Source organism: Rhipicephalus microplus, unplaced genomic scaffold, assembly GCF_043290135.1.
Source record: "Rhipicephalus microplus isolate Deutch F79 unplaced genomic scaffold, USDA_Rmic scaffold_117, whole genome shotgun sequence".
Taxonomy (NCBI): domain Eukaryota; kingdom Metazoa; phylum Arthropoda; class Arachnida; order Ixodida; family Ixodidae; genus Rhipicephalus; species Rhipicephalus microplus.
In genome coordinates, this window is record NW_027464689.1 from 620,001 (window position 1) to 630,000 (window position 10,000).

The 10,000-nt window shown below is 59.9% G+C and overlaps 1 non-coding gene across 1 annotated transcript; it reads right to left on the reverse strand.

The window, feature by feature from the left end:
- Positions 1–1,357: 1,357 nt before the first annotated feature.
- LOC142790602 (small subunit ribosomal RNA) lies at positions 1,358–3,172 on the reverse strand. Its single transcript, XR_012889632.1, has one exon. It is a non-coding gene; the product is annotated as a small subunit ribosomal RNA (ribosomal RNA).
- Between the last annotated feature and the right edge of the window lie 6,828 nt (positions 3,173–10,000).

Consider the following 10,000-nt stretch of genomic DNA (forward strand, 5'->3'; position numbering starts at 1 on the left):
CATTTCCTCGGGCGGCCGCCTCCCGGCCTCCGTGGAGCGCGGGATGCACGGTCCCATCGACAAGCCTCTCCCGTTTTTACCGTGGCGTCGCGGTTCACCACGGCAGGCGGGTCGGTCTCCTCCGCATAAAAAGGGGGACCCCCGCTTTTTGTTCCACGAAATCGCACAAGCTTTTTTCGCATCCACGGTTTGCCACCGCACACCAAAATGCCGATCCGGCTGCCTACTTTAGCCAACAGGTGGAGCCAGGCGCGCCGTACTTGCGCGGCACTTCCCACGTCCACCGAAGTCGGTGCCAAGGACCACTTTCGGCGCCGGAGCCGCGTACGAGCCTACTCGAGGCGGAAGAACGAAGCCAGCAAGGGCCTGGCCGCAAGTGCGTTCAATTGTCGGGACGTCCAAGTCCCTCGTTCTTCCGTGCTTCCTCTTTCGGCAAGTCGTTGCGGCACCTTCCCAAAGCGCGCAGACCCGCTAATCGCGACGAGCGCGACGTGGCCGTGCCGCCTTTCCCTCGGCAGCAAGCAAAACGCCTGGCAACGTCGACGCTCCCCTAACCGCGATCTCGCACCGTGTTTCGTGTGGCGAATTCAAAAGCCGGCCGGCGCTGCTGCAACCATTACGGTCGGTACGCATACGCCGCGGAGGGCGGGACGGTCATCGGAGCGTGCGGTTCCTCCATCGAGTACTGCGCACCTCGGCCGTCGCATCGCCGTGCCATGACCGGCCGCGCGTCAACGCGAACCGGTGCCAGCGAGATCCCTCGCCTGCAAGAACCGACCGGCAGCCTCCGTCACCCGAGGACGCGGAGGCGCTTGCCGCGGACGGCGGGACGGTATGCACTGGTGCACAGCGGACCCGTCACATCGCCAGTTCCTTGACCGACCGCCGACGCTTGTGCCGTTCCTCTCGTACTTGGCAGTCGCCGCGCGATTGTCGGGTCTCGTTCTTGCACGCTCGAACGGTCGGGAGGGCACTCGGCTGGCGTTTCGGGAACGCGCAGCCTCGCCTTCTACCGACGTAACCACGACTCGCCGTTCGCGCTCCGCCGCTCCTGTTTACAGTACTAGGCGGTCCCGCAGCGGTCGGGTCGCGCATTTCGAGCGCTTCGAGCCACGGTGCAGTGGCGGGTCGAAAGGCGACCTATGAGTGCGTTGCGCCGTTTGTACCCGCGTCCGCCACCTGGCCGACCGTCCAAGGTCGCGGTGTTGGCGTCCGCTGGGCGCAACAATTTGTCACGGGGTGCCGCTCCACATTCAGGCAGCCCCGTGGGGAAAAGCCGACCCCGCGTCCAAACGGGGTCAGCGGCAGAAAGTGTCGGGCGCAGACGCAGCTGAGGCGCTCACCCTTCACAATCCGTTAATGATCCTTCCGCAGGTTCACCTACGGAAACCTTGTTACGACTTTTACTTCCTCTAAATGATCAAGTTTGGTCATCTTTCCAACAGACCGGCGCAACCGAAAGGCCGCGCCGGACATCGGTCCGAAGACCTCACTAAATCATTCAATCGGTAGTAGCGACGGGCGGTGTGTACAAAGGGCAGGGACGTAATCAACGCGAGCTTATGACTCGCGCTTACTGGGAATTCCTCGTTCAAGGGGAACAATTGCAAGCCCCTATCCCAATCACGAAAGAAGTTCCACGGGTTACCCAGTCTTTTCAGACAGGGATAAAGACACGCTGCTTCCTTCAGTGTAGCGCGCGTGCGGCCCCGGACATCTAAGGGCATCACAGACCTGTTATTGCTCTGTTTCGTGCGGCTAGGAGCCGCTTGTCCCTCTAAGAAGGTTGTAAGGTGCTGGGAACCCCGCACCTATTTAATAGGCTAGAGTCTCGTTCGTTATCGGAATTAACCAGACAAATCGCTCCACCAACTAAGAACGGCCATGCACCACCATCCACCGAATCAAGAAAGAGCTCTCAATCTGTCAATCCTCCCAGTGTCCGGGCCGGGTAAGTTTTCCCGTGTTGAGTCAAATTAAGCCGCAGGCTCCACTCCTGGTGGTGCCCTTCCGTCAATTCCTTTAAGTTTCAGCTTTGCAACCATACTTCCCCCGGAACCCAAATACTTTGGTTTCCCGGAAGCTGCCCGCCGAGTCATTTGAGTAACTCAGGCGGATCGCTGGTTGGCATCGTTTATGGTCAGAACTAGGGCGGTATCTGATCGCCTTCGAACCTCTGACTTTCGTTCTTGATCAATGAAAACATTCTTGGCAAATGCTTTCGCAGTAGTTCGTCTTGCGACGGTCCAAGAATTTCACCTCTAGCGCCGCAATACGAATGCCCCCGTCCGTCCCTCTTAATCATTACCTCGTATTCCAAAAACCAACAGAACAGAAACGAGGTCTTGTTCTATTATTCCATGCAAGTTTATTCAGGCGACTCGCCTGCGTTGAGCACTCTAATTTTTTCAAAGTAAAAGCACCGGCCATCTCGAGGCACACAATGAAGTGCACCAAGAAAGAACCGGCATGATGTTCAGTCCGAGCCGTCGCATCGGGTAGATGCACTACTCGTCTGGAACTGAGATCCAACTACGAGCTTTTTAACCGCAGCAGCTTTAGTATACGCTATTGGAGCTGGAATTACCGCGGCTGCTGGCACCAGACTTGCCCTCCAATTGATCCTCGTTAAAGGATTTAGAGTGTACTCATTTCAATTACGGGGCCTCAAAAGAGTCCCGTATTGTTATTTTTCGTCACTACCTCCCCGTGCCGGGAGTGGGTAATTTGCGCGCCTGCTGCCTTCCTTGGATGTGGTAGCCGTTTCTCAGGCTCCCTCTCCGGAATCGAACCCTGATTCTCCGTTACCCGTAACAACCATGGTAAGCAAGTAACCTACCATCGAAAGTTGATAAGGCAGACACTTGAAAGAAACGTCGCCGGCTCGTGGCCATGCGATCAGCACAAAGTTATCCAGAGTCACCACACAATACGGGCCGAAACCCGATCGATCTTGGTCTAATAAAAGCACCCGTTACCCAAAGGGCTCCAGGCTCACTGCATGTATTAGCTCTAGAATTGCCACAGTTATCCAAGTAGGAAGAAACGATCTAAGGAACCATAACTGATTTAATGAGCCATTTGCGGTTTCGCCTTATTTCGGCATGTACTTAGACATGCATGGCTTAATCTTTGAGACAAGCATATGATTACTGGCAGGATCAACCAGGTAATCGTTCGACTGCGCGTCCGTCCTCGCCTTCGGCGGGCCGGACGCAGTCTGTGTGCGGCGGAGGCCACCTTCAGGCGCCCCAACACGCTTATTTTGCACTCCGAGATGACGGCGTTCGAGCTCGCTACGGCACAACCTTCCCGAAAGACGAGTGGGAGCCGTGCGGCAAGAAGCACGTTCATGCTCGCTCTTTTTCGTTGCATCGACTCGGTCGCGCCGTGCGGGTTGCCCAAGCCCGCTGCACTGTCGGTGGACCGGCCGGAACTAGCAACGGAGCCGAGACTGCAAAGCCGCCAGACGACGGGTCACGCCCGCGTCTTCGGCGCTTTCGCATCTGAATCGCCCGAGGACGACACGGAACACACCTCGATATCGTGGTAAAACGGCACCGTCCGACAACCAGCCCCTAACGCATCAAGCGGATGAGGCTGCAGACGACTGCCGTGGATTCCCCTGGAGCAGACCCGAGGACACGCTTGACGAGGCCGAAGCCCGCCGCATATCAGACACCCGGTCGCTTTCGCGTACGCCGCTCACGAGAACCCCCACATAATAGCAGCGATAAGTACCCAGACCTCCTTGGGCACTAATACGAGCGTACTCGAGAAAATTTCACCGCGGGTGTGCCCCGAAACGTGTGGCACGTTGAGCGTGCCACAAGTCTACGTCGCTCTCAAACCCGCCGAGGTCGTAGAATTTGCGACCCTACTCACGAAATTCCCACCGAGGATACGGCCGCAAACGTACCGCACCTTGGGTAGGCCACGAGTTTGTGCAACACTACGCTGACGGCACAGCACCGAGGTCGTGCGCGCACGCACGGGAAAATTCCGCCGCGGTTTCTGCCGAAAACGTGAGGCACCACGACTCTCCGCAAGTTCGCGTCGACTGCGAAAGACCGAAGTCGTGAACGACGTGTCCGCTACTCGCCGCCGACACGCTGGACACCAAACGTACAACGACTCGACGGCGTCGTAGAGGCCCACGACGCGGTTTTCCTTAACGACGTCTCGGCGTGGCACCGACAGGTTAGAACGGCCGACCAACGTTCCCTGTCCGCCGTTCGGCTCAGTCGAAGGGCTCGGCGACTTCGGCAACGCTGCGAAGCCGCACGGTGACGCACGCCATGTCCCCATTTTTTTTTTTTCTTTCTGCGTCTGCCGGGGTGCCCCTATAATAGCAGCGATAAGCACCCAGACCGCCGTGGGTCGCTCGCCCCGGCTGACGTGGTTTTTCGTACTCCTGCGGCGGTCGCCGTCAAGCACGTCCAAATACGCTGCTTTCGTGGGCGCATTCACGCTCTTTCGCTTCGCCGGAGTGCCAGCACTCACTCTGCCAAAAACGGCGAACATCCGAGCGGCGGTTCCCACTTTTGCGTCGGCGTCGCAAACCCCGCCCCGGCAGACGAGGTTTGCCGTACTCGTGCGACGGTGGCCGGCGGGCACGTCGAAAGACGCCGATATCGTGCGCGAATTGGCGCACCTTGGCTTCACCGGAGTGCCGCCACTGACTCCTCCAAAAACGGCGAAGATCCGAGCGGCGCTTCCCACTTTCGCATCGGCGTCCCGAACTCCGCCCCGGCTGACGCGGTTTACCGTACTCGTGCGACGGTCGCCGGCGAGCACGTGGAAAGACGCCGATATCGTGCCCGAATCGGCTCCGTTCGGCTTCGCCGGAGTGCCAGCACTGGCTCGGCGAAAGACGACGAACATCCGAGCGACGGTTCTCACTATTGCGTACGCGTCGCAAACCCCGCCCCGGCAGACGCACTTTGCCGTACTCGTGCGACGGTCGCCGGCGAGCACGTAGAAAGACGCCGATATCGTGCCGGAATCGGCCCCGTTTGGCTTCGCCGGAGTGCCAGCACTCACTCGGCCACAAACGGCGAACATCCGAGCGGCGGTTCCCACTTAGCCGTCGGCGTCCCGAACTCCGCCCCGGCAGACGCGGTTGCCGAGCTCGTGCGACTAGCGACCGCGAAGCCGTCTCGCGACGCCGCTTTCGTGCGCGGCTCCCACTGCGACCTGGGTCACCCGAGGTCGACGAGCAAAAAAGAATGTCGAAAAAAAATTTTTTTTTTTTTGCGTCTGCCGGGGTGCCCCTATAATAGCAGCGATAAGCACCCAGACCGCCATGGGTCGCTCGCCCCGGCTGACGTGGTTTTTCGTTTTCCTGCGGTGGTCGTCGTCAAGCACGTCCAAACACGCCACTTTCGTGGGCGCATTCGCGCTCTTTCGCTTCGCCGGAGTGCCAGCACTCACTCTGCCAAAAACGGCGAACATCCTAGTGGCGGTTCCCACTTTTGCGTCGGCGTCGCCAACCCCGCCCCGGCATACGCGGTTTGCCGTACTCGTGCGGCGGTGGCCGGCGGGCACGTCGAAAGACACCGATATCGTGCGCGAGTCGATGCTTCTTGGTCTCGCAGGAGGGCCGCCACTCACTCCTGCAAAAACGGCGAAGATCCGAGCGGCGCTTCCCACTTTTTCGTCGGCATCGCAAACCTCGCCCCGGCAGACGCGCTTTGCCGTACTCGTGCGACGGTCGCCGGCGAGCACGTCGAAATACGCCGATATCGTGCCCGAATCGGCCCCGTTTCGCTTCGCCGGAGTGCCAGCACTCACTCGGCCAAAAACGGCGAACATCCGAGCAGCGGTACCCACTTAGCCGTCGGCATCCCGAACTCCGCGCCGGCTGACGCGGTTGCCGAGCTCGTGCGACTAGCGACCGCGAACGCGTCTCGCGACGCCGCTTTCGTGCGCGGCTCCCATTGCGACCTGGGTTACCCGAGCTCGACCAGCAAAAAAGAAGGTCGAAAAAATTTTTTTTTTTTCTGCGTCTGCCGGGGTGCCCCTATAATAGCAGCGATAAGCACCCAGACCGCCGTGGGTCGCTCGCCCCGGCTGACGTGGTTTTTCGTACTCCTGCAGCGGTCGCCGTCAAGCACGTCCAAATACGCCACTTTCGTGGGCGCTTTCGCGCTCTTTCGCGTCGCCGGTGTGCCAGCACTCACTCTGCCAAAAACGGCGAACATCCTAGTGGCGGTTCCCACTTTTGCGTCGGCGTCGCCAACCCCGCCCCGGCATACGCGGTTTGCCGTACTCGTGCGGCGGTGGCCGGCGGGCACGTCGAAAGACACCGATATCGTGCGCGAGTCGATGCTTCTTGGTCTCGCAGGAGGGCCGCCACTCACTCCTGCAAAAACGGCGAAGATCCGAGCGGCGCTTCCCAATTTTTCGTCGGCATCGCAAACCTCGCCCCGGCAGACGCGCTTTGCCGTACTCGTGCGACGGTCGCCGGCGAGCACGTCGAAATACGCCGATATCGTGCCCGAATCGGCCCCGTTTCGCTTCGCCGGAGTGCCAGCACTCACTCGGCCAAAAACGGCGAACATCCGAGCAGCGGTACCCACTTAGCCGTCGGCATCCCGAACTCCGCGCCGGCTGACGCGGTTGCCGAGCTCGTGCGACTAGCGACCGCGAACGCGTCTCGCGACGCCGCTTTCGTGCGCGGCTCCCATTGCGACCTGGGTTACCCGAGCTCGACCAGCAAAAAAGAAGGTCGAAAAAAAATTTTTTTTTTCTGCGTCTGCCGGGGTGCCCCTATAATAGCAGCGATAAGCACCCAGACCGCCGTGGGTCGCTCGCCCCGGCTGACGTGGTTTTTCGTACTCCTGCAGCGGTCGCCGTCAAGCACGTCCAAATACGCCACTTTCGTGGGCGCTTTCGCGCTCTTTCGCGTCGCCGGTGTGCCAGCACTCACTCTGCCAAAAACGGCCAACATCCGAGCGGCGGTTCCCACTTTTGCGTCGGCGTCGTAAACCCCGCCCCGGCAGACGCGGTTTGCCCTACTCGTTCGACGGTCGCCGGCGAGCGCGTCGAAAGACGCCGATATCGTGCGCTAATTGGCGCTCCTTGGCTTCTCCGGAGTGCCGCCACTCACTCCTCCAAAAACGGCGAAGATCCGAGCGGCGTTCTCCACTTTCGCATCGGCGTCCCGAACTCCGCCCGGGCTGACGCGGTTTACCGTACTCGTGCGACGGTCGCCGCCGGGCACGTCGAAAGACGCCGATATCGTGCCGTAATCGGCCCCGTTTGGCTTCGCCCGAGTGCCAGCACTCACTCGGCCAAAAACGGCGAACATCCGAGCAGCGTTTCCCACTTTCGCATCGGCGTCCCGAAGCCCGCCCCGGCAGACGCGGTTTGCCCTACTCGAGCGACGGTCGCCGGCGATCACGTCGAAAGGCGCCGAATTCGTGCACGAATCGATGCTTCTTGGTCTCGCAGGAGGGCCGCCACTCACTCCTGCAAAAACGGCGAAGATCCGAGTTGCGCTTCCCACTTTTTCGTCGGCGTCCCGAACTACGCCCCGGCTGACGCGGTTTACCGTACTCGTGCGACGGTCGCCGGCGGGCACTTCAAAATACGCCGATTTCGTGGGCGCATTCACGCTGTTTCGCTTCCCCGGAGTGCCAACACTCACTCTGCCGAAAGCGGCGATCATCCGAGCGGCGGTTCCCACTTTTGCGTCGGCTTCGCAAACGGCGCCCCGGCAGACGCGCTCGTGCGACGTACTCGTGCGACGGTCGCCGGCGAGCACGTCGAAAGACGCCGATATCGTGCTCGAATCGACCCCGTTTCGCTTCGCCGGAGTGCTGCCAGTCACGGCGCAGAAAACGGCGAACAAGTGTTTTTTTTTTTTTTTCCTAGAATTTGTGTTATAGAAGGCACATTTGATATCGGACGATAATTTTCAACTTTATCACGCGCACCGATTTTCGTGTAGAGGTTTGCAAGTTTATGGGAATTTCTCCACTTGGAATAATGCGATTTAGTAGTACTACGAGAACTTCATGGATGTACTCAAGGGTACGGGGCAAGTCAGTTACGTCAACACCTGCAGATTTTTTACACTTCAAACTGAAAATTGTTGGTTGTGAGTCCTCGTGTGATATTAAAGGCCGATTCGCTAACACATAGAACAAAGAAAGAAAGGAAGAAAAAACGCCCGCGCTCGCTCAAGAAACCTGGGTTCGCAACAAGTGGCAACAACAAGCAACCGAGCGAGTGCGCCAAAACCCGTGGCGGCCGAACAAACGCGAAGTCCCAACCGCGTCAGCCGGGGCGGCACGGGACAGGAAAAATCACTTCAGCCGGGGCGGCGGGGCACCGAATAAACCTCGTCACCTCGTCGCAGGATAAAAGAGGAAACAAAAAGTCTAAACAGCGTCTGCTGGAGCGAATGCGTAATAAAACAACAACAACAACAAAAAAAAACACCCGCGCTCAAGAAGTCTGCAATCCTCACAAAAGGCGACTGTGACCGAGCAGCGTCAGCCGGGGCCGTGCGGAAACGGAAAAACCGCGACTACCGGGGCGTCGAGGCACCGAAAAATCCACTTCAGCCGCGGCGAAAAAAAAAACAAAAAGAAAGACGGAGGGGGGGGGGGGGGAACCACGTCTGCCGGGGCGAAGGAAAAAAAAAACGCGTCTGCCGGGGCGAGCCCGGGTGCGGCACCACCGGGAAAACTGTGGCAAACAGACATGGCGATCGAGTGAGTGGGCCGCCAGCCAGGCTCAGCCAAAAAGTGCAAAGTCCGAACTGCGTCAGCCGGGGCGGCAAAAACCGCGTCAGCCGGGGCGGCGCAAAAAACCGCGTCTGCCGGGGCGGCACGAAACCGCGTCAGCCGGGGCGGGGCGAAAACTGCGTCAGCCGGGGCGAAAGAAAAAAAAAACGCGTCTGCCGGGGCAAGCCCGGGTGCGGCACCACCGGGAAAACTGTGGCAAACAGACATGGCGATCGAGTGAGTGGGCCGCCAGCCAGGCACAGCCGAAAAGTGCAAAGTCCGAACCGTGTCAGCCGGGGCGACGCAAAAACCGCGTCAGCCGGGGCGGCGCGAAAACCGCGTCAGCCGGGGCGGCACGAAACCGCGTCAGCCGGGGCGGCGCGAAAACTGCGTCAGCCGGGGCGGCGCGAAAACCTCGTCAGCCGGGGCGAGCGAAAAGGGGGGGGGGGGAACCACGTCTGCCGGGGCGAAAGAAAAAAAAAACGCGTCTGCCGGGGCGAGCCCGGGTGCGGCACCACCGGGAAGACTGTGGCAAACAGACATGGCGATCGAGTGAGTGGGCCGCCAGCCAGGCTCAGCCCAAAAAGTGCTAAGTCCGAACTGCGTCAGCCGGGGCGGCAAAAACCGCGTCAGCCGGGGCGGCGCGAAAACCGCGTCTGCCGGGGCGGCGCGAAAACTGCGTCAGCCGGGGCGAGCCCGGGTGCGGCACCACCGGGAAAACTGTGGCTAACAGACATGGCGATCGAGTGAGTGGGCCACCAGCCAGGCTCAGCCAAAAAGTGCCAAGTCCGAACTGCGTCAGCCGGGGCGGCAAAAACCGCGTCAGCCGGGGCGGCGCAAAAAAACCGCGTCTGCCGGGGCGGCACGAAACCGCGTCAGCCGGGGCGGCGCGAAAACTGCGTCAGCCGGGGCGAAAGAAAAAAAAAACGCGTCTGCCGGGGCGAGCCCGGGTGCGGCACCACCGGGAAAACTGTGGCAAACAGACATGGCGATCGAGTGAGTGGGCCGCCAGCCAGGCACAGCCGAAAAGTGCTAAGTCCGAACTGCGTCAGCCGGGGCGGCAAAAACCGCGTCAGCCGGGGCGGCGCAAAAACCGCGTCTGCCGGGGCGAAATAAAAAAAAAACAAAGAAAAAAGCCCGCGCTTAATCAAAAGAAAACAAAGAAAAAAGCTTGCGCTTAATCAAAAGAAAACAAACAAAAAAAGTTCGCGCTTAAGCCTGGCGGTGGAACCACCGGGGCAAACAGACCTGGCGATCGAGTGAGT